The following is a 26499-nucleotide window of genomic DNA, read 5'->3' on the forward strand; positions in this document are numbered from 1 at the left end:
ATTAAAACTTCACCAAATCACTTCAATTAGCCTCTCCACAAATTCTCTTTAGGTCTGCACTAGGGCCAAATTTAAGCCTCTCCTTTATCTCTGAATTTTCTGACCCATGACTAGAAAATACCATAGAAATTTCAAACCTTATGAAATCACATGGGAGGGCAATATAAGATCACATGTGCAAGGAGACTCCTTACTAAACTCAACTTCTTCTTCTTCTTCAACTCAACCTTCTTCTTCATTGTCCTACTTCATTGTACTAGATTAGAAATATACTTGAGAGATCAGAGATGTGAATTTCCTTGAGAGGAGATCAAATGGTCTTTGTTTATACATGGTATAAGGGGTCGAATAGGTATCTCTTGGGCAGGGCCGACTTCATCACTAAGAGGCTGACTTGGGCATCTTGTGGTGTCTAGAATGCAAATGTAAATTTTCATTTTCCCACTCTTGATAAGGTCATGAAGAACATGCCTTATAAAATTTTCTTTTGAATATAAAAACAATAAATATTTTCTTTTTCTTTCAAGCATGAAGAACATGCTTCAAATATTTTTTATTTTACAAATATATTTTATATTTCATCATTACAAGTACAAATGAAACATTATGAAAACTGACGATAGCTACAAAATTCAAAAAATATACCCCAAGAAGATATCACAAGTAGATAAATCATATGTGAACCTGTGATAACAAACAAGAAGGGAATCAGAGTTGTAGATGAATCACAAATAGGGAAAAAAAATCCCATGAACTATGAATCTAGCATAAATACTCAAGAACCAACCATGTTTGTTTCATCCAAATTTTTGGTCAAGCATTCGATTTAATCAAGGTTGTTGAGTCCAAGTTCATCGACATACAACAACTTAAAAAAATCCAATGTAGTGAGCAATATAAGATCAAGATCCTTCTAAGAAAAAGCGACATTGGCAGTTAGAATCTAATGGCAAAGGCATAAGAATTTTATTGAACTCAGTGTGTCAAAGTTTGTAAGACAATGTATATATGTTGATCCTATTGTATTGGCATCGTGGGAAAACAAATGAAATAGTTTGTTGTGGAGAAGCTTAGCCTTCAAGCATCTTTATAAAAGGGGAAACCTCAAATAAATATCTAGTTTGAAACTTTTGATTTTACTGATGAAATAGGGAAATACCACTTACAATTTGAACATTTATTAATTTTATAAATTATCATATGAAATCAACATCTCTTCAATTTACCACTTTATAAATGAGAGATGGTCAAATTACCTCATGTAATGATGAAGCAAAATGAACCATAGTTGTTGAAGATCTATTTGAGATTGAGAAAACAATAAAAGACCTAAATGATCTTAGCAAGACACAAGATCCTAATTTGTTCAAGGTGATGGAAGCAACACTTGCAAAATACGAGGACAAGAGAAAAGTAAAAGTGGAACGAACATGATGGAATACATGGTTTTATTTAGTGCTAACTAGTGGTAATAGTGTTAGTTCTTTAAATGAACACATGAAATTACAGAAGCATATTAATTCTATAGATGAGTCTTTCCATGATACAAGTGGGTTGAGGACTAGCACTATTAGGAGACCCAAGAAGCCTATCATTGAGAAGTCCTAACAAAATTTGACTAGGTTCTTGGTTCCATCATCACCATCACTATTACATAAGAATTATACAAGTGTGTATGCTTCTACTTTTAGTGCGTGAATTATGATAGTTTCAAACTAATTTGAATTTGAATGTGAATGGGAACATTATTATTTGTTATCTTGTTTAAAAATAGTTCGTTTTTTAATGTATTTTCCATATTATTCTAGGTGATTTATCTCCCTTTATATTACAATGTTGGGGTATTGAGATCCCTATAACGATAAAAATAGGGAGATATTGGATACAAAATTCCTTATGGATGATTATTAGGGTGGGAAATTATCGATCATGAAGAATCATACTAAAAGGACATTATGTTATTATGGTGATGAGTGTCATATTGACAGCACATATAGGCTTATTTATTTTTAATCTACTTCTGAAACAAGAATCCCATTTGATTTATTCGCATGCAATATTTGTAAGTTGATTCTTGAATGTGATGACTTTAGGATGTGTTTATATCATGAATGAAGGAGCAAAATTAAAAGACATGGGAGAGCAACAGAATAAGGGAGAATATTGGACCATTTGACGCAAACTGAACTAAAAAATATTGCAAAGACATGGGAGAGATATAGGGAAAGGAAGAAGATTGGACCATTTGACTCAAACTAAACCAAAACTATTGCACGAGCTACAAATTCTAGCCATATATTAACAGTGTGAGATATTTGGTGGGAAAGGACAAAGGTTGGTACATTTTCTATTAGAATGAGATCCCTAAAGGAAATGTTGTCCGAATATGTAGAAGAAAGGATGTCTTTAGGTTTTGCAAGGATGTGTGTGAGGCTCATTAGCAAGGAAAATTGTAGGGGAAAGATGCAGGAATTTATCTATGATATCTTTAACAACTTGATGCATCCAAAATTAGGGATAAGGCACAGTGCATCCACTAAATCAGTTTTTGATATGATTGAGCTGTGGGGGAATCCTAGATTACATAGCTTTAATAGTTTGAATCCAGATGGCCCCTCAATATCTACGACTTTAAGGCAAGTTATAAAATCATTGGCATATATCCCATGGAAGCAAAAGTACATTTTTGAAGCAATTGGAATTTGCGATTCTTATAGATCCAAGAATGGTATGGAGGGTTCAATTCTTGTATTTCTTGCTGAATATTAATTTTTTCATGAAAAAATATGTTAGTTGGGTGCCAAGAAGGGATATGCTAGTTGGATTTTGTGGTAAGAAAGAAGAACACAAGTGAAAATCACATTTCTTGGTGACAATTGGTGAGGATGTTCTAGGATATGATATTATTACATACACTTTTAAGCATTGTGTGATTAGCCATTATGCATGTGTTATTGTTGCAAACCATTTACATGAAAATATTTATTATTTTGTTATGGTTTCTCATCCAACATGTAATAGGTTTGATGCAAATTTTCTTCATCAAAAATGGAAGAAATAGAATACCTAAGGAAGAAACATGCTCAAAATTTCTAGGAACCTATTATTTGTCATTCATTAGATAGAGATAGTAGAAGAAGAAAAATTATGATGAAGGATTATTTTCCAACAATAGGCATTAGATATTAAATTCCTAATGAAGGATGTAGTCTAATTAGATTGAATAATGGTTTAAATGTAATGAGAATTCATGGCCAAGATTATATCCATAATGGAAAAAAAGTTGGTGAATCCTTTCTTTAGTAGTAGTTGATATTTGATTATTGGATAAGAGTTTATTAATTTTAACTATGTCAGAATGATTTATAACACTTTTAAACTGGACGATCACAATATCAAAATTAAAGAGAGAGGATTGAACCCAAAAATTGGGGTATAACACAATGCATTGCTTCAAGGCATGTTCAAAGATTCTTGAAAGAGATGATAAATGCAGGTTGTGATAGGACATAGAGGACATTAGCTACAAAGACTTATTTAATTATTGTTGTTGACTATATTGGTTCTTTTATGTCTTGTGGCTTGTCTCTTTGGGAATTAGTATGAAATTATTCAAGAATTCATCATTTTTTCATGTTATGGTTATGTTGGGTGTGAGAACAATCTCATACTAATATCAACATAAATTTAATTAGTAGAGAAGCATATAAAAATGTGAAAAATTCTTGCCACTTTGTAGTTTTGTTGATGATATCGTTTAGGGATCGATACAATGTAGAATTTAACACTACACAGATCATTTCTACAAACATATTCTTAACAAAATGGAAATGATTCAATGGAAAACACACACATTAACATAGAGATTTTATCCTAGGAACCCAAAATAGGAAAATATTTTTCAATATATTATCTTTAAAATGTTAAAATACAATATGCATATTCCATAAAATTAATAAAACTCCAATCCATTAAACTTGGATTGGAATACAATTGTAGTTCCTTTGATCAGATATACAAAACCATGGGAAAAATTGTCATGTGCTCGAAAACCTCTAAATCAAAAATTTCATGCCAAAAACATCTGCAAAAAAACACCCAAAAAAATTATTACGGGTTAGTGTCGCCCCCTTGCATACCCCTCGAATAGGGGGAGATGACAGCCCCCCACCACCAATGACCCCCCTATGTGAGTGATGCATATAAGTTGTGCATAGGGTTAGCCATGTGAAGAATATAACATACCCAAAATTGTCTAACTTGTCATGTGTGTTGCACCTAATTGGGTCATATGTATGTGAGAACTTCTTAGAAAAGTTTGTAGGATGGTGTTGTGGCCACAACAACCCCCTTAATTTTTCAAAATTAATGGTACCCTCCATATGAATTTTTTTAATATCGCTTTGAAAATGAACTGGTTTTCTTTATTCTGTGAGATTTTCACTTTTCTTGGATTTCCGTATTCATTGCTCCATTGCATGTGTTTTGTCACCAACTTTCCAATGATTAAAGTTTTGCGTCATTCTGAATTACGGTTTGGAAAATATCTTCCATAAAATTTTGGTCCAATTTCAACGCGTGGGCTTAAAATATTTAAATATGTATTTTACTTTAATTTTATAAATTGTATAAATTTGTTAGGGTCAGAGCAAGTGTTTCAGGGTTTCATATGGTTCAGGTTTTACCACATGGTTTAGATTTTGTGAATATTTTAGTTACGGTGGTTATTGGCTCCTTTGAGAGTTGTGGTGGTGTTTATTTCTACCAACTAGTTTTAGGGAGTCATTCCTTTATTGACCTTGATGGGAGTTGGGGTTTTTATGTGTGGTTCCTGGTTAGTTTTCCTAGTTTATTTTTTATTTGTTTCATTTGGTATCGATGTTTTCTTGGCAAGTTTACCCTGTCTAGTGTGGTATTCGGGTTTATCTCAGTTTGTCATGGTGATGTCGAGCCTGTTTTGGAATCTATGAAATATCTGGGGGAGAAAAACTTATCAATGAGCCCCATGCGGGGGTCCATTTTTGCCACAAACTATGCTGAGATTTTTTTTTGTGTTCCTTGACCTTTACCAGGGGTTTTAGTTTCAGGCCGAAGCACGGACCTTGGGTTAACTTAGTGTTCATATTTTTTAGTCTTGGGTGGGGCACATGTTGTTTCATCATGCCTGTCATTTGGTCCTCCATTGACATGTGTCTGTTACACTAGTTTGGGATTGTTACCTCATGTTGCAGTCTTGGGAGGTTTTTCTCAGGATTTTTTCCACCAAGGGTTTTCTAGATTTACGACCTTTCTTAGGGGGACTCACTAGAGGTCTTTTTCCTCTTTCGGGATCTAGTGGGGTATCTTCCTCTCCCTTTCCAAATCAAGAAGCAATGGAGGGTGTTTCAAGGGAACGTATTTACCGGTTTTTTCTTAGGGTCGGTGCTACTACAAGTGGGTTTTTGCCACAGACATCGGTTAATCAATCGAAACTAGCGATGACCCCTCCCTTTGTCCCTGGGCCAAATGCCAATGGTTCCAGCTCAATTGGAGATGACCCTTAGGTGGATGTGGGTGTAGGTTCTCAAAATCATTTCAAGAAGAAGGTTCAACCTACGAAGGGGGACATTCATCTGGTACCCTAAACTATCTGGTTGGGTGATGAGTGTTAGGTAAACTTGACTCAAGATAGAGTCAAAGTTGACCAGGTTAAACAGTGATGGTTTTGGGGCACATGGTATTGTGCACCCATAGTATTCTGCCCGTGATATTATATATAATGGAGCTTATAAAAAGCTGGAAGGACTTCATTGTAATGCAAGACCTAGAGGTGAGTGGTGAAGGCTCACTTGGTCGGATTGGCTAGGGTATTGGCCAATGCTAATAAGATCTTATTAGGTTGGGTTTTTCCTTGGATTTGGGGTTTTTCCGTATAAACATTTGTGTTTATGTGTTTATGGTTGTTGCTGCCTATTTTTATATTTATTCCTCTTAGTAATTATTTATGTTATGCAGTAAATTTCTTAACAATGAGGTGGAGATGGTTGATGTTGCGGAAATGTTTGAATTCTCTTTGGTGAGGTGTGTCCATGGCAAGAAATTTTCACTGGCTACTATAAATTAATGGTGCAACAAGGTTATTAAGCTTGTGGTGTGAGTTGTTCCAGAGGGTTTCATGATGGCTATGGGATGGATTCAACATTCCTTCAAATCAAAGGAAGATGAAAACAAGGTGGCTAAGGAGGTTTGGCCCATTGACTCTGCCTCGATGATTTTTAAGTTTTGGACTCCTATGTTCGATGCTTGAAAATAGAGATCAAATGAGGTTCCTGTGTGGGTTAGCTTCCTAGGTTTTCTCTAAAATATGTGGAATTCTTAAAGTTTTACAAATTTGGGGAATTATCTGGGGCACTTTTTGGATGTCGATTACTCCTTCTTGACAACCTGAGATAATATGGTTGTTAAGATTTTGGCTTGTTTGGACCTTCGGAAACGTCTTCATGCTACTATGAACATTAGGAAGGGGGAGCCTCGTCTTCAGGACTTTGATTATGAGGGTTTACTATTTTGGTGTCGACATTGTCACAGGATTGGTCACCTGGTGGATTCACCCAGCCTTTCATTCAAGGGTGTTACTCTTAAAGACCGAACAACAAAGAAATTATGTATGGGTGCAACGAGGTCCATTTTGGGTCTAAATGTGTCACAAGGGGATAGTGGTTGGGCACCAAAATCATGTGTTTCAACTTGCTTAGGGGGTTTGGATGGGTCTGGAGGGTATGAAATTATACATAATTTGTTGGTCAAGGGGCTGGGATTGTCCCCAGGGGAAATGGTTTCTATATCTGGTTTCTATGCCTATTCATTCTTCTTATGGGAAGCGTCAAGGGAGGAAATCCCATTTGCCATGGGATAAGGGGAAGGCTTGTTTTTAAATTGCGTCAGGGCATTAGTCATCCATGAATGGGGCACTTAGAGTGGTGAAAGCCCTCCCAGTGGTTACACAATGAACGTTTTACCCTTGAATTCTCGAGGTTTGGCCAGTTTGACCAAAAAACTAGCTTTAAAACATTTATTTATGATTGAACACCTAGATGTCACAATTCTCTAGGAGACCTTAGGTTCTAGACTAGATGTGGTACACTCTTTAGAAGCAATGTTTCCCTCTTGGAATTTTTTTGCTTGTGATGCTCGTGGACATTTGGGGGGTCCTTCTTTGGGTTGGGACAAGTAGAAAATATGTTCCCACAATGTGTGGAGTTTATATTTGGGTTTGGGTATAGGCAAGTTTTTCTGTGGAATTAAATTGTTCCTTTAACTTTGTAAATCTATATGGGCCAGTTGAGAATCAGGCCCCTTTTTGGGACTCGTTAAGTGGAGGCTCTCTTCTTTCTGATGAAAATATTTTGTTGGGATGTGATTTAATCTTCTCTTTGGGCGATTCAAAATCTTGGGGTGTACATGCACGGTGGGATGGCCCATTGGATTATTCGGGTTTGTCTCAATTTGTCATGGTGATGTCGAGCCTGTTTTGGAATCTATGGAATATCTGGGGGAGGCAAACTTATCAATGAGCCCCATGCGGGGGTCCATTTTTGCCACAAACTGTGCTGAGATTTTTTTTTGTGTTCCTTGACCTTTACCAGGGGTTTTAGTTTCAGGCCGAAGCACAGACCTTGGGTTAACTTAGTGTTCATATTTTTCAGTCTTGGGTGGGGGACATGTTGTTTCATCATGCCTATCATTTGGTCCTCCATTGACATGTGTCTGTTACACTAGTTTGGGATTGTTACCTCGTGCTGCAGTCTCGGGAGGTTTTTCTCAGGATTTTTTCCACCAAGGGTTTTCTAGATTTACAACCTTTCTTAGGGGGACTCACTAGAGGTCTTTTTCCTCGGGATCTAGTGGGGTATCCTCCTCTCCCTTTACAAATCAAGAAGCAATGGAGGGTGTTTCTAGGGAACGTATGTACCGGTTTTTTCTTAGGGTCAGTGCTTCTACAAGTGGGTTTTTGCCACAGACATCGGTTAATCAATTGAAACTAGCGATGACCCCTCCCTTTGTCCCTGGGTCGAATGCCAATGGTTCCAGCTCAATTGGAGATGACCCTTAGGTGGATGTGGGTGTAGGTTCTCAAAATAATTTCAAGAAGAAGGTTCAACCTATGAAGGGGGACATTCATCTGGTACCCTAAACTATCTAGTTGGGTGATGAGTGTTAGGTAAACTTGACTCAAGATAGAGTCAAAGTTGACCAGGTTAAATAGTGATGGTTTTGGGGCACATGGTATTGTGCACCCATAGTATTCTGCCCGTGATATTATATGTAATGGAGCTTATAAAAATCTGGAAGGACTTCATTGTAATGCAAGACCTGGAGGTGAGTGGTGAAGGCTCACATGGTCGGATTGGCCAGGGTTTTGGCCAATGCTAATAAGATCTTATTAGGTTGGCCTTTTCCTCGGATTTGGGGTTTTTCCGGATAAACATTTGTGTTTATGTGTTTATGGTTGTTGCTGCCTATTTTTATATTTATTCCTCTTAGTAATTATTTATGTTATGCAGCAAATTTATTAACAATGAGGTGGAGATGGTTGATGTTGCGGAAATGGTTGAATTCTCTTTGGCGAGGTGTGTCCATGGCAGGAAATTTTCATGGGCTACTATAAATTAATGGTGCAACAAGGTTATTAAGCTTGTGGTGTGAGTTGTTCCAGAGGGTTTCATGATGGCTATGGGATGGATTCAACATTCCTTCAAATCAAAGGAAGATGAAAACAAGGTGGCTAAGGAGGTTTGGCCCATTGACTCTACCCCGATGATTTTTAAGTTTTCGACTCCTATGTTCGATGCTTGAAAATAGAGATCAAATGAGGTTCCTATGTGGGTTAGCTTCCTAGGTTTTCTCTAAAATATGTGGAATTCTTAAAGTTTTACAAATTTGGGGAATTATCTGGGGCACTTTTTGGATGTCAATTACTCCTTCTTGACAACCTGAGATAATATGGTTGTTAAGATTTTGGCTTGTTTGGACCTTCGGAAACGTCTTCATGCTACTGTGAACATTAGGAAGGGGGAGCCTCGTCTTCAAGACTTTGATTATGAGGGTTTACTATTTTGGTGTCGACATTGTCACAGGATTGGTCACCTGGTGGATTCGTTCAGCCTTTCATTCAAGGGTGTTACTCTTAAAGACCGAACAACAAAGAAATTATGTATGGGTGCAACGAGGTCCATTTTGGGTCTAAATGTGTCACAGGGGGATAGTGGTTGGGCACCAAAATCATGTGTTTCAACTTGCTCAAGGGGTTTGGATGGGTCTGGAGGGTATGAAATTATACATAATTTGTTGGTCAAGGGGCTGGGATTGTCCCCAGGGGAAATGGTTTCTATATCTGGTTTCTATGCCTATTCATTCTTCTTATGGGAAGCGTCAGGGGAGGAAATCCAATTTTCCATGGGATAAGGGGAAGGCTTGTTTTTAAGTTGCGTCAGGGAATTAGTCATCCATGAATGGGGCACTTAGAGTGGTGAAAGCCCTCCCAGTGGTTACTAGCATTAAAACATTTATTTATGATTGAACACCTAGATGTCACATTTCTCTAGGAGACCTTAGGTTCTAGACTAGATGTGATACACTCTTTAGAAGCAATGTTTCCCTCTTGGAATTTTTTTTGCTTGTGATGCTCGTGGACATTTGGGGGGTCATTCTTTGGGTTGGGACAAGTGGAAAATATGTTCCAAAAATGTGTGGAGTTTACATTTGGGTTTGGGTATAGGTAAGTTTTTCTGTGGAATTAAATTGTTCCGTTAACTTTGTAAATCTATATGGGCCAGTTGAGAATCAGGCCCCTTTTTTGGACTCGTTAATTGGAGGCTCTCTTCTTTCCGATGAAAATATTTTGTTGGGATGTGATTTAATCTTCTCTTTGGGCGATTCAAAATCTTGGGGTGTACATGCACGGTGGGATGGCCTATTGGATTATTTCGCTCATAAATTTTCCTCATCAAATCTGGTGGATTTGGTCCCTATAAAATTGAAGCCTTCTTGATCCAATAGGAGAGTTAGTTTGGACTATGTTGTGAAACATTTAGACCTTTTCCTGATAAATGATCATTCCATTCAATTTTCCCCCTGCATCCGTCAATGGATTGGCTTAGGGAACCTATCAAATCATTGTTTGATATTTTTGGAGATTAAAGGGGAGGTCACAAAACCTGCTAGTCCTTTCAAGATGAATTATCACTGGTTAAAGAACTCTTATTTTCATGATTTGGTGAGAAACAATTGGCAGCATTATGGGAGAAATTTGGGCATCTCTACTGCAAGTCACCTTGCACAAAATTTAAAACTCTTAAATAAGTGCATTAAGGAATGGTATAGGATTAAAGGACTCAAGGTGTCTGAATATTTATTGGGGATTGAGAAGGAAATTGGGGCTTTCTCCAATCTTGCGTAGGAATGTTTTCTATAAACACCCATCCTACATTTATCCAATTTCACCATCCTTCCAGGATAAACATGAGACGAAGAGTTACTATGATATGACCCAACCTCCAAGTTCTAAGTTAAGGAAGTGGGGCCTACAAGTTGACCACAAACTGGAAACTCGCAACAATCATCATGTCTACATGACACTCATGAGCCAAACCTTAAGATGGGGCTCCTTTTCACATATATGGGTTCCCAAGTGCACCCTTGACACTACCTACATGCCTTTGAAGGCCTCCAACCACACTCACAATCCTTGCTCCATGCGGTTGTGCCCTAAATTGCTCAGTTTAGTGACTACAGTCCCAAGATCTGAACCACAATTTCAAGCGAGCCTTCGGGCCCTTACTGAGAACTACCTCATACTTCTCAAAATAATAAATGGCATAAGGATAATGCTAAACATAAAAAACTTGAGCAAAAACTTGACCTAACCAGGCCTAACCATGACAACCATTTCTTCAAACATATGGCGAACATGTAAGCTACAGGTCATGAATGCATATCTTATCATAGGAGTCTGAAACTTTTTGAGAATCATCAAGAAGGTCTTATTCCCTCTCATAATTGTTGAAATAACATTTTTTAATCCATGCATTCATCAACCATTCATATATTCATCAAAACATGTCAAGAGCAATAACTATTACACATCACATAACCAGCATATAACTAGCATAGAACCCATGGGAAATCAGTTGTAATATCGCCAACATAATCCCTACAAATATACACGAATCACAATATAAGAATAGCTCTTATTAACATATTAAAATACCAACCAAGTCAGGGACTTCCACATACCACCAGACCATAGATTGGGATGAACAAAATCTCTCTTTCAGCCAATCACCCTCGCACCATATTCCAAGCATGAATGTGGGATCTCATGGAATAAATAAAACAAAACCAAACCATCGCTTCAAAATGCCAAACTTCCTGAACCCCCAACCAGTGATTCCACCTCATAGATAAACATCACTACCACCAACCAGATCGGTCTCTACCCAAGCTATCCAAGGCTCCAGGAACTAGTAACTCAACCCACAGCCTTACAGGGCTCCATAGCATTTGTCCAACCCAGCTCCAGGGACTAGTATCTCAACCCACCAAGGGTGTAGAAATTTTGAATAATATGACACTTATTCACAGAGATTATCCTGATTATACATTATTTGTGGAATGCATGCATAATACATAACCCCCTCTACGTTGATCATCAATTTTGCGGAATTAAAAACAATGAAACATCAATCGCATGCGCACATTAACACAGTATGTAACCGGGGAAAGCATACAGTTGAAAACCCCCAACTATCTGTATATTATAATGATAGAGAACATGTAACAATACATAGTATAATACTCCTCACAAGTACTCAATACTATCTCCACCTGCTACACACAAACTAGCTCAGATCTTAATCAAGTCACAGGTTTAAATCTCCTCTGTTGTCTGTCTGCTTCTACTGTGAAATCCAATGTGAGAATAGGAATGATCCAAGTTCGAATTCCCTTTTGCTGTACTACGCAATCCTCATTGGCAATCTCAATCAATGATTGTGCAAATCTCATGCACAGCTATAGTCACAACTAATAGCAGTCTCACTCTTTCACCCACCTCTAACACTTGTCTCCACTGAACTGTCCATGCACTGAGTTAACTGATGTATTCTTTAGTTCATTTATGAGTTAATAATTAGTGAATTAATTAATAATTAATTCACATCACTCATCACTAGTGTATTCTGCAGTTAGACTAAATACAACTAGTTCAACCAAGTCAAAATGAACACAACTCCATCAACTCCTCAATCAACTCCACCAAACTCAATCACTTGAGTTCTAATTGAAGTCCATCATGCAATAGCTCAACTAACCCATAATAAAAGCGTATTTCTTACTGGTAGTTGCATGTGCCACATCTGTAGCCCGAACTGAAGTGCTCCAAGACGATAAGATAATGTTTATAGTCCAAATATTATTAAGAGCTAATAATATTCGACTGTTCTATTTTTAGACTGGCAGTCTAAAAATAGACTCCGCCCATATGTATAAAAATAGAAGTCCATCTATTTTTACCAACATGACCAATCATCCACAAATAGCATCCTGCAACTCATAGACCATGATCCATATGTCTAAAAATAGACTTTACGCCAAAAATAGCCTGCGGGCCCACTTAGTGAAGGCGACTTCTTTTCACTAAGCTCCATCAACTTGTTGCATTTTTAACACTCCCTCTCAACAAGATATGGATTATCTGCAACCCCTATCCTGCAACTCTAGAATGTTCTGCATGCAACACATTTGCCCGGTCCTCACAAGTACTCAGTACTATCTCCACCTGCTACACACAAACTAGCTCAGATCTGAATCAAGTCAAAGGTTCAAATCTCCTCCGCTGTCTGCCTACCTCTAATACGTAATCCAATGTGAGAATAGGAATGATCCAAGTTCGAATTCCCTTTTTTTGTACTACGCAATCCTCATTGGCAATCTCAATCTATTATTGTGCAAATCTCATGCACAGCTATAGTCACAACTGATAGCAGTCTCACTCTTTCACCCACCTCTAACACTTATCTCCACTGAACTGTCCATGCACTGAGTTAAATGATGTATTCTTTAGTTGATTTATGAGTTAATAATTAGTGAATTAATTAATAATTAATTCACATCACTCATCACTAGTGTATTCTGCAGTTAGACTAAATACAACTAGTTCAACCAAGTCAAACTGAACACAACTCCATCAACTCCACAAACTCAATCACTTGAGTTCTAACTGAAATCCCTCATGCAATAGCTCAACTAACCCATAAGAAAAACGTATTTCCTTCTGGTAGTTGCATGTGCCACATCTGTAGCTCGAACTGAAGTGCTCCAAGAGGATAAGATAATGTTTATAGTCCAAATATTATTAAGAGCTAATAATATTCAACTGTTCTATTTTTAGCCTGGCAGTCTAAAAATAGACTCTGCCCATATGTCTAAAAATAGAAGTCCATCTATTTTTACCAACATGACCAATCATCCACAAAAAGCATCCTACAACTCATAGACCATGATCCATATGTCTAAAAATAGACTTTGCGCCAAAAATAGCCTGCGGGCCCACTTAGTGAAGGCGACTTCTTTTCACTAAACTCCATCATCATGTTGCATTTTCAACAAAGGGCTCTAGAGAATTTGTCCCAACCTAAGCTCCATGACTAGTAACTCAAACCAAGTTATTTCAAGGCTTCCAAAGTGTTTATTCCAACCCACATCCATAAAGAATTATGAGCACCAATCAAAAAACAATCAAGTGGAAAAAAACCCACAACACCATAGTTATCCAGGAAATGAAAAGGCAAGGCTAAAACCATTATCAATCTAGGAAATCCTCTATGCCAATGGAAACACATAACCAGAAAACCACATGCATATACCATGCATCCATAAATCAGAAAGAAAATCACACATGCAACCTGTTATCTACAAACCAATCCAGTTGCAGCCATTGATCCACCTATTCCATTATGCTTTCTTGGTTTTTTTTTTGCCCTGTTTCTCTAAATCCAAATGAAACTAGAATGCTCCAAGCATGCTCTAAGTGTGCAAAAGTATGAGAGAATGAATGAGAGAGCCAAAAAATGAACTGAAAAATGTTAACCAGCCCAAAAGTTGTGAACTGGTCTTCATAATCCTTTTTATCATTGAGGCCTCTATTGTCTTCATTTTCCTTCATTTTTCCTTCACTTTCCTTAGCATGCAAATATGTGACCCTTCACCTTCCTTTTCTCCTATTTTCCTTTATTTTCATAAATAAATGTCAATTAATGTCTCTTTGCCTTTGTCAATAACTTTTTCAATTTCCATAGCCATTTATTAATCACCAGTGATACCCATCACTATGTTTTGCTTAACATTCAACTTGGAATATGTGTCCCATGACCTTGGTATTATTTTATGTACATAGAAAATAAACCAAGGGTTGTTACAAACCCCTCCCCCTTGAGGGAACACCATTAATGGTGTTCAATGACACTTATAACCGAGCAAAACACATGTTGCCCATGGAGCTTTATACCACAACTTGATGGAACATTTACATCATATCATATTGTTGAGGCCATGAGCACCATAACATGAACACCATACCACTTATTAGAGCTTTATAATATGTCTCAATATGGTATTTACATACATATGAATATATATAGACATAACCAAAACATAACATCAAACACATGTATCAAAATACATCCACTCAACCAGCGAATAGAGAAGGATACATAGCCCGCATTTGATCATACATCTCCCATGTAGCTTCATTGAGCCCACAGTTCTTCCACTGCACTTTAAATTTCTTGATTACTTAATTCCAGAGCATGAGCATCTTTCACTACAAAATGCACTAACTTTTCGGCTGTAATTCTCCTTCTAGTTCCACCTACAATACAGACCATTCAATCACAATATCAACATCCTTCACATATATTTTAAGCAAGGACACATGGAAAACATCATGGAATTTCATTGTTAGAGGTAGTGCAAGTCAGTAGGCCACTGGTCCATTCCTCTCAAGGATCTTAAAAGACCTGCAATACCGAGTTCTCATCTTGGCACATGATCCAATCCTCAAGGAGCTCCTCTTGGGATTGATATGCAACTACTTATGTTACCCAACCTGAAACTCCTTAAATACCCTATGTTGATATGCATAGCTCTTTTGTTTGTCTTGTGATGCCTTTAGATTCTTCTTAATAACCTACATTTCTTGTTCCATCTTTGCCAACGTATCTGGTCCAATCAATACCGTGTTGACTAGATCACTTCAACTAATGGGAGTATTACATCTTTGCCCATAAAGTGCCTCAAACTAACTCATCTTCAAAGACTCCTGATACCTGTTACTATATGCAAATTCTACCAATGGAATATACTCTTCCCATTTATGTTATTGATGCTTCACATATATTCTTAACATGTCCTCCAAAATCGTGTTGACCCTCTTTGTTTGTCCATCTATCTATGGATGATAATTTGTACCGAAAGCCAAATTTGTCCCCAAACATACAAACAACTTTTTTAAAACCTGGAAGTGAACTTGGCATCTCTTTCTGACATAATATTCTTAGGAATACCATGTAACCTCACTATCTCCCTGATGAAAATCTAAGTTATGTCACTAGTTGAGTTCATAGACTTAACTACGATGAAATGGGCTACCTTGGTCAATTTGTTAACCACAAACCCAATAAAATCATGTTGCTTTGATGTCTTTGGAAAACCTATAATAAAGTCCATGGAAATGACCTCCCATTTCCACTTTGGAATTGGAATTGACTGTAAAAAACTACTTGGATGCTTACGTTCTGATTTTACCCATTGACAATCCAAACATCTCACAACAAACTCAGCCACCTATTTTCTCAAGTTAGGCCAATGGTATAACTTCTTAACCAATATAAATGTCTTTTGATATCGTAGGTGACCTGAATATGACTTAACATGAAATTCCCTTAAGATGAGCTTCTTAAGCTCATTGTCATCTGGCACATAGATCTTGTCCCTAAATCTCACTAAACCATCTGTCGTAAGATGATAATCCACATCTTGTTCACTTGTACCCTACTGCTATGACCTGTGCTTAATTTTTTGGTACCTATCACCCTATTTTCTTGCCTAGAAGATCTGCTCCAACAAGTCTATCCCATATGAACTCATAGTCTCAATGTGATTTATCTACACCTCTCTGCTAAGAGCATCTGTAACCTTTTTTTCTTTACCCTTAATGTACCTAATCTCGAAGTCAAACTCAGTAAGAGTAGCCAACCATTTATCTTGTTTGGCATTCATATTAGGTTGGCCAAACAAGTACCTCATCCCAATGTGATCACTCATCAAGACAAACCTCCTACTAAGAAGATAGTGTCTCCACATCTTCAAGGAATGGATGATAGATTCCAACTCAAGATCGTGAGTCACATAGTTATGCTCGTGCTAATTTAATTTCCTTGACTCATAGCAGACCACGTATCCTTCCTGAATTAGTACTCCACCAAGCCCTCTCTTGCAAGCATTTGTACATACCAAAAAATCTTTATCTGGATGTGCAATCTTTAGAACTGGAGAATTTGTAAGAAACTACTTCAACTATCAAAACTAGTTACACATTCCTCTATCCATTCAAACTTCTTTCCTTTTTGCTACAAGGATGTAATAGGATATGAAATCCATTAGAAGTTCCTGATGAACTGCCTGTAATAACCTGCTAATCCCATGAATGATTTTAGCTCATCCACATTCCTAGGAGTTTCCCACTCCATGATAGATCTGATTTTTTACAGGTCGACTGCTATACCTTCCTTGGAAACAATATGTCCCAAGTAATAAAATTTTGTCTGAAATAAATTACACTTACTAAGTTTTTCATGCAGCTAATGCTGCCTTAGCAACCTCACCATTTCCACTAGGTGTTTTGCATGCTCTTCCTCATTCTTAGAATATATCAATATGTCATCAATGAATATTATCACAAACTTGTCCAGATAAGGACACAACACATTATTCATCAAACACATGAAAGTACCTGGAGCATTAGTCAAACCAAAAGGAACCACAACAAACTCATAATTCCCATACTTGGTCTGGAAGGAAATCTTGTAGATGTCCTCTTCTTTGATGTGTACCTGATGATATTCTAATCTCAAATCAATCTTCAAGAACATCATTTCTCCCTTCAACTGATCAAACAAATCATTAGTCTGTGGCAAAGGGTACCTATTCTTAATCATCACCTTGTTCAATTTTTTGTAATCAATACACAACCTGAGAATATCATCCTTCTTCTTCACAAACAATATTGGTGCCATGCTAGTGCTCCCAAAGGCGATACACTTTTCCTAATGTATCCTTTATAAATCATTTCGTTCAACTAAAAATTCAATTCCACTAACTATGGAGTGCTCATCCTATTAGGTGCCTTTGATGTTGGTGTTGCTCCCGACATCAACTCACTGGAAAATTCCACTTCCCTATGAGGTGGTAACTCTGATATCTCTGTTGGGAATACATCCTAAAACTATTGCAAAACCAGATACCTTTTCAAGACTTCTGCATCCTCAACATCCTTACCTTTATCACTGGAAATATGAACTGCAAACAATACACACCCTTTCCTACTATTGCGCTTTTCCATCATAGTTGTAACCAATCTCACTAGCGTAGGCTTCTTCTTACCCTATAATATTCTCTTCTCTCCATCATCATCCAAGCACTCAATATCCTTATCATAACAATCTACCTTAGTCATGTGAATGTATAACCAATCCATACCCAACAACATATTTTATGATCCCAATGGAAGCACATTTATATGTGTTGATGTAGACATATTGTTCAGCTAAAATGCACAAGATCTTACCCAATGATGAACTCTTTTCTTAGCACCTATATCCAATTGCACCAACCAAGACTCTGCATGCACTTATTTATTCAAGCAACACTTATCCACTAGTTCAGGATTGATATAACTATAGTTAGATACGGGTTCAATCAAAGTAGAAAAAAATTGATCACAAATCTTACCTCCCATCTCGATAATATATGCCTGATGATTATCCTTCCTATTATCCAATGCTGCATAAATCTGAGGAATACTTTGTCCAACATCCCCAACTTTTTGTGCCTCCTGTGCACTATATATTTATGGTCTACCACCCTAATGTTGTGGAAAATCTGTCATGTGATGATCATTGCCACAAGTCCAACACTGTAAAGGCTTCTTGCCATTAGCCTTGTTCTACTCCTCAGATTGAAATCCATGTCCTTTTTCAACTGCATTGAATTTCTTGTATGGTGTTGCATCCTCCTTGTCATCTGTATCTTGAGGTTTCCCTCTCTTCTTAGCCCACTTTCCCTTATTCTTCTCATTACCTTTCCATTCCTTCGTTGACTCAGTCTTGCGCTTAGATTTCTCATAATGGTGCTTTAGTTTTCTGATGGACAAACAATCTAGGTTCATCAAACTCAATCTTGTCTTTGAATGATATCGAAACCCCATTGAAGAATCTCTGAATCTTTGATTTCTCCTCCTTAATATAAGGCACATGTCTCAAAAACTCCAAGAATTTGCTAGTATACTCCTCATTAACCATAGATCCCATCTTCAACTCATAGAACTCCTTTGCGTTGTCATCATAGTACCCTTCAAATAGATACTTCTTCCTTAGAAGTCTCTTGAACTCACTCCAAGTCAACTCCTCTTCTTGAATGCCTCTAACATTCTGCACATCTTCCCACTAAATGTCTTATTTTCCTTTAAGACCAAAGGTAGTTATCTTGGATTTCATATTTTCTGAATAATCATGCAATCTGGAAAACTTATTCATCTAAGGAAACCATGCTTTTGCATCTGGTGACTTCTTCATTTCTCCATTAAATGTAGGAGGTTTTTCTTTCTTGAATTTTTTTGGAAATTAATTCTTCTCACTCCTCCTATACATATGGTGGTGATGGTGATGATGATATCTCTCCGAACCAAAACTAGAATAGAAACCATGGTCATTACCCCTCCTATCAGCTGTATCCCAAGAACCTACCATCTCTGATGGTGCCATCCCTGTCAAATCTATATCCTGATTGAGATCTACTGCCATATGCCCCATTAGTCCTTTCCTCTTGTTCATGATTGATCCTAAGCGGTCCATGTCTCTGTAAATGTGATAAAATCTGAAGAATCATTGCATTGACTTCTGCTTGCTTTTTTTATGCTCTGGCAAGTCTTTCTTGTGACTGAATTATCTTGTCATTATCTTCCTTACAACTTCTTATCTTTTCTTTCAAACTTCTCAATATATATGTTATGTCAGGGGAGTACTCATCACCATGTTGTTCTTCTACTCTATAGGGAGAATCACGTGAATTGTAGTCCACCATTTTGTAGTCATCTTGATATTCTTCTTCCTACAAACATACCATATCATATAACCAAATATAAACATAATCAACATAGCTGAATGAAGTTCAGGAGAGGCTATCTCATCTGCAAAATCAATCTGGATTAGCACAACATATGTATATATTAGGAAATCAACATATCAATAATCTCAACATCAACATCATGAACCTCTACATGAAAACACAACTGCAACAATTACCATCACAATGAAAGCATAATGAACACATAGACAATTGACATGCATGCATGACAAACACATTCTGCCCATTCAGTCCAAGTTTTGAACCTAGGAGCTTGGATACCAATCTATAAACCATCCCTCCCACATTTACCCAATTTCACTGGCCTGTCAGGGTAAACATCATACGAAGGGTTACTATGACATGACCTGACCTCCAAGTTCCAGTTAAGGAAGTGGGGCCTATAAATTGACCACAAAATGACAACTCACAACAACCCTTAGGGCTGCAAGACACTCAATGGCCAAAGAAACACCACGGGTGACCAAACCATGAGCTGCGGCTCCTTTTCACTAACATGGGCTCCCAACCACACCCTTGACACTTCTTGCATGCAGTTGAAGGCCTCCAACCACACTCACAAGCCTTGCTCCATGTGTTTGTGACCTAAATTTCTCAGTTCAGTGCCTGCGTTCCCAATTTCTAAGCCATAATTCCAGGCCACCCTCCAGACCCTTGCCTAGAACTACTTGAGACTTCTCAGAATGATAAATGGCATAAGGACAATGTTAAACATACAAAATTTGAACAAAACATTGACCTAACCTGGCTTAACCATGATAATATTTTCGTTAAACATATGGCGAACATGTAAGCCATAGGTTATGAATGCATATATGATCATAGGAGTATGAAACTTATCTAAGAATCATCAAGAAGGTCTAATGCCCTCTCATAATAGATGTAATAACATTTTTTATTCCATGCATTCAACAACCATTCATACATTCATCAAAACATGTCAAGAGGCATAAGTATTATACATCACATAACCAACATATAACCAATAAATAACCAACATAGAAACCATGGAAAGTCGGCCATAATATCGTTAACATCATTGCTACAAATATACATGAATCACAATAGAATAATATCTCTTATTAACATATGAAAATATCAACCAAGTCAGAGACTTCCATGTACCACCTGACCATATATTGGGCTAAACCAAATCTCTCTTTCATCCAATCACCCCTACACCATATTCCAAGCATGAATTTGGGATCTCATGGAATAAGAAAAACAAAACCAAACTAGGGCTTCGAAAGGCCAAACCACCTCAACCACCAATCAATGATTCCACCTCACAGTCGTACATCACTAACACCAACCAAATCATTCTCTACCCAAGTTATCCAAGGCTCCAAGAACTAGTAACTCAACCCACAGCCTTCCAGGGCTCCAAAGTTTTTGTCCAACCCTGATCTAGGGACTAGTAACTCAACCCACCAGGGGCTCCAGAGTGTTTGTCCCAACCTAGGCTTCAAGACTAATAACTCAACCCAATTTGTTCTAGGGCTTCCATAGCATTTTTTCCAACCCATATCCATAAGGAATTATGAGCACTAATCAGAAAGCAATCAAGGGGAAAAATTCCATAACAACATGGTTATCCAATAAATGGAAAGGAAAGGTTAAAACCACTATCGATCTAGGAAAACCTCCATGCCAATGAAAACGCATAACCAAAAAACCACATTCATATACCATGCATCCATAAATCATGAAGGAAATCACACATGTAACTTGTTACCTGCAAAGCAATCTAGTTGTAGTCATTGATCCACCTATGCCCTTGAACCTTCATGCTTTTCTTTTATTTATTTCTCCAAATCCAAGTGAAACTAGAATGCTCCAAGAATGCTCTAAGTGTGAAAAAGTATTAGAAAGTGAGAGAATGAATGACAGAGCCAAAAACTGAACTGAAAAAAAAGCTAACCAACCCAAAAGCTATGAACTGATCCTCAAAAACCTTTTGTATCATTGAGGCCTCTATTTTCTTCGTTTTCCTTCATTTTTCCTTCAATTTCCTTAGCATAGAAATATGTGACCCTTCACCTTCATTTTATCCTATTTTCCTTTATTTTCATAAATAAATGTCAATTAATGCCTCTTTGCCTTTGCCAATGTCTTTTCCAATTTCCATATCCATTTATTAATCACCAGTGATACCCATAACTATGTTTTTCCCAACATTCAGATTGGAATATGTGTCCCATGACTTTGCTCTTATTTTATTTACGTAGAAAATCAACCAGGGGTTGTTACATTTTCTCACATGGGAATGTCAAGATCATTTTCAATCTCTCATCTCTAGACATAAGGAGCTCCTTGGTCTTCAAGAGGAGCAATGGACACTCAAAATTAGGGACATTTGACTAGAAAGTGAGGGTTAAAACACAAAATTATTCCATGCATATGCAAAAGGTAGAAGGTAACATGATAATATTTAGCAGATGCAGAGGGAGGGAGGCATGGTGATATTTTCCTTTGGCTACTTCGGGTGTTCAACATTTTCAAAGAATTTTTATGAAGGCTCCTGGGGTAAATATTTCAGAGATAGTCATGGTGGCTCAGCTCTTTCCTCGTTTTGTAGAGGAGTAAAATGAGGTTTTCATGGCAAAGGTTACAAAAGTGGAATTAAAATCAATTCTCTCAAGTTTCCAATGAGATAAAATCCCAGGCCCTGATGGGTGGGATATGAAATTTTTCCTGGCCTTTTATGATTTTATGGGCCCGACTCTGCTACAGGTGATCAATGAGGGGAGATGGTTTGGCTTGATTTTACCATATTTTAACTCTACATTCATAGTGTTTATCCCCAAAGTGGATCAACCTTCTTCATTTGAGGAGTTTTGGCCAATCTCATAATGCAACTATGTATATAAAGTGATTTCGAAGGTTGTGGCAGGTCATTTGAAGCCCATATTATTACAGGTGATTTTGCAGGAGCGATTTGGTTTCTTGGAAGGCTATCAAATACATGAGGCCATTGGTGTTGCTCAAGAGGGCCTTCATAGTATTAAACTAAAGAATCTCAAGAGGATGATCTTCAAAATTGACCTTTCAAAATCCTATGACAAAGTGGATAAGTCCTTTATTCATTCTCTTCTTACTCAGATAGTATTTGATGTTCATTTTATTAATTATATCATGAGATGTATCACATCAGTCTCTTTCTCTATTCTGATAAATGGTGCAACATCCCCCTTTTTTCATGCCCAACGAAGATTACGTCAAGATTGTCCCTTATCCCCTATGTTCTTCATAATTGTCACTAAGAGCCTAAGCTTATTGATCAAATATGTTGTTAGACATAGAATTTTCATGGTATTGAGATCTACGAGGTTTTGGACATTATTGATCTACTATTTATTGATGATATTCTATTTTTCTACAATGGGGGAGGGGGATATTCATAAATTGAAGTTTTGGGGGCTTTTTGTGTAATAGCCCTGGTGAAAATTATAATTAATAATGTAAATAAAGCAAAAATAATACCACAGGTAAGGGACACGTATTCCAAGCTGAATTTTGGGCAAATATATCCTAGTGGGTATCACTAGATGTGTGTTCTTGGCTAAAGAAATTGGCAAGGCTAAGGCAAAGGCATTAAAAAGAAAAAAGGCATTTTTGGCACATTTATTTGTGAAAATAAAGGCAATTAGGAGAAAAGGAAGGTAAAAGGTCACAAGTTGCATGTGAGGAGGAAAATGAAGGAAAATAATGGAAAATGAAGAAAGTAGAGGCCTCATTGATAAAAAGGCTTCTAAGGATCACTTGGCAGGCTGCTCAGTGTTAGGACATTGACAGTGTAAGCTCTTGGTCAGGGAAAGTTTCGAGCTCCCTAATTATTCTCTCTCTCTCACTCTTAGTCACTTAAAGTTTTCTTGGAGCACTCTAGTTGGGAGCAAAGAAAAGGGAAAGAAAGGAAAGGAAATGAAAGGAAAAGCAAGCAACGATCAAGGAAAGGAAAGCAGGACTCAAGCAACTTCAGCAGGAATACTTGCAGATAACCTTTTTCATGTGTGATTTCCTAGCTGGTTTGGACATGCATGGATTTTCATGTTGGTGTATGGTTCTCTTGCTTTTGGTGGCATGGTTTTGCCGAGTTAGAAATTCGATTTCAGCCTAGCCTAACCTTTTTCCGAATGCCATGGTATGTTGGGATGTTTATTTCGGTTTTGGGAACATTAGAATTGCCAGATGGATTTCGGAATCCAGGGCGGAGGTGGTCTCAAGGTTCATTCCCAAAGGCCTAAGAATCCCTTGACTGGTTTTGGTGGGATGCATGGTAAGGCCTGAGGGAGCAGCCTCGGTTTAGGGCCTAGTGATCCGGGTTTTGATTGCGGTAAAGCATGAGAAACAAGGTGACCTAAAATTCCTCAAGGATAGTGATGGATTCCGGATGGTATTCCAATTTCTGTTCAGTTGTGATCGGAGAACCAGTTTTGGTGTGATCTGGGTTCGATGAAGGTGGAGGTCATTTAACCTCTGGATTCCCTTAGTTGTTCTATGAGATCCCACATTCATGCTTGGAATATGGCACGGGGGTGACTGGCTGAAAGAAATATTTGGTTCATCCATGTCTATGGTCAGGTGGTACATGGAAATCCCAAACCTGGTCAGATTTTCCAATGATTAATAAAAGATAAGTTCTCTTACTTTTCGCTAATTTATATGTGAATTTAATGGTTGTCATATCTCTAATATTTATATGGTTTTATGCTGGTTATAAGCATGGTTAAATGACTGGTTCATGTCATGGTTATTTCATGTATTTACTTGTGACTATTAAATGGATGGATGTACTTGTAACTGTTAAATGTATGGATGCAAGACCTAATTGATGATGTAGTAGTTCAATGGAGAATGAGGTGATCCTTCTGGTTATGTTTCATAAGTTGTTTCAGTCGTTTATGTTGTGTCTTGTATCCTAGACCTATAGGTAGCATTAATACCAAGTGTTTGACAGAATGTCAGTCCCAGCTAGAGATGCTCAAGCTTAGTCCTGAGGGTGATTTTTGATTGATTAGCATTGTTATTATGTTTTTAATGAATTATGGAAGTTACAACAAGTTTTGGGTAGAGGCCAACACTCTAGGCTAGAAAAGTGGCTTAAATCTTGGGGTCGTTGGCACGGAACTAGAAATTTTAGTCCACAATCACTGGCAAGCAGGCCCGTGAGAGTGAATTTGGGTTGTTGGTTGCTCCCTTGCCCACAGCATGAGAGCGACTATGGTCTAAGAGCTGTAGAATAGCAGTGGGACCCAGGGACAGTGTTACACAGTAATTTGTCACTGTCTTCACTCCCAGTCCTTCTACTGTGTCATGTGTCCAAGTCAAACATGCTCACATTAGACAAATGCTCTCTGATGTTTCCAAATGACCCACCTTTCCTAATTTATCTGCCTCATCACATCTATGGACTAAATATACGTGCTAAAGGGCGCTCCTAAATAGTCCAGCCACGCTGCCAGCGCGGAAGTACATCTAATTCCCGCGATGGTCCGATTTCATGCACCAGCGCGGGGCTACTTGTTATTAGCGATGATCTGACTGGCTACATTTCTCACTAGCGATGTCAGCGCTAAAGCTCAGTGATGTATCCACGATGATCCAGATTGGGCAAATTCGTTCTAATAGTCGGCCTTATGGATGTCTCTGGACCTGGTTGTTGGGTCAGTTTGGGTCGCCTTTCCGCCTCTGGGATGGTGGTTCCACTTTTTGTTCTACTTACCTTGAGGATAAGCTCCCTCTCCCTCATTTCATGGAGGCTCCTCCTCCTATAAAATCACTCACCATTGCTATGATCTGATGGTTCCTAATTCTTGGATTGTTGGTTGCTAGTTCTTGTTTTTTAGCAAAGTAGATAGCTTTGGTCTGAGTGTGACAAGTGTGGGATTATCATTTTTGGGATTCAACTGCGTAAAGTAAGTCATTCAAAGTATGACCATTTCCATGAGAGGTAGTCGTAAAGTGACTAATTTCTCATGAATTTTGAATAGTTCACTTAGCACTCATTGCAATAGCTTGTGGAAGGTTGTGAAGTTCCCTTAACTTTGTGTAAAAGCTTATGAGTGAGAGAGAGATTTTGTATGTTAGGAGATCCATCTTCAAAGAGTGAATGCTTGAAGAACATGTTGGCTGAATCCCTTGGAGAAGGCTTGTGACGTCAAGACTTTGGTTGTCAGCTTACTCTTATTTCATTATTAATACAATCAATGATGTTTTCCTATGTCTTGTATGTAATTTACTTGATAGCTCATGACTTCTTGACTTTGTGAGTAAATAGATCATTGTTGTTTTCTGGTTACATGCTTTGTTGTATTTCCTTTGCATTTGTTTCAAGTTGATCACTTATTAGGAGAAGGAAGCGGAAGCTAAAGCAGCGCAACGGAACTCCATCGACCACCGGTTGAGGTAGGCCTCCAACTATGACTGTTTAAGGAAGGCTATTGTTGATCTGTCCTTGTTTGTGACTAGACCCACTCTAGGGCTAGAGGGGTTGCCTCTATCCGCAGAGGGAACACTTTCCTGCATCACAAATTGGCGACTCTGTTGGGGAGCCTTGACCTTTGTTCTTTCTTTGTTTGCTCTTGTTTTTGGTTTTTGATTTGGTCTCTTTTGAAGTTTGGGGATTAGTTATCAGTCTCTTGAGTTTCCTGGCTTGATCTGGGAAGTACCTCTATTTAATTGAAGGATTGACTGTTTTTGGTTTGGGATTTTTTGTTTATTTGTCATTGTTTTGAACATCATCGTGGAAAAAATCCTAACAGTCGCGACATCATTGCCTCTTTATAGCTTTGCACCCGCGATGATCCCAGGTTTCTAGTTTAATTCCCGCGACGACTCTCGAAATCGCATCATCACGGAAAATAGGTGTATTTCTACAATCATCTCGGGTTGTCAGTGTAAAACTTGTGCTGAAATCTCTAGTTGTCTATCCATCACTAGCGATGGTATCTACTTTAGCGATGACATCTCTAGTTGTCAGTGTAACACTTGCGATGATTGCTGTAAATTTGTTTTTACAGCTTTTTACCTCCTGAATTC

This window comes from Pinus tabuliformis, chromosome 2_2, assembly GCF_031772625.1.
Source record: "Pinus tabuliformis cultivar Carrire ecotype Pingquan chromosome 2_2, CPIR1, whole genome shotgun sequence".
In the NCBI taxonomy this organism is placed as follows: Eukaryota; Viridiplantae; Streptophyta; class Pinopsida; order Pinales; family Pinaceae; genus Pinus; species Pinus tabuliformis.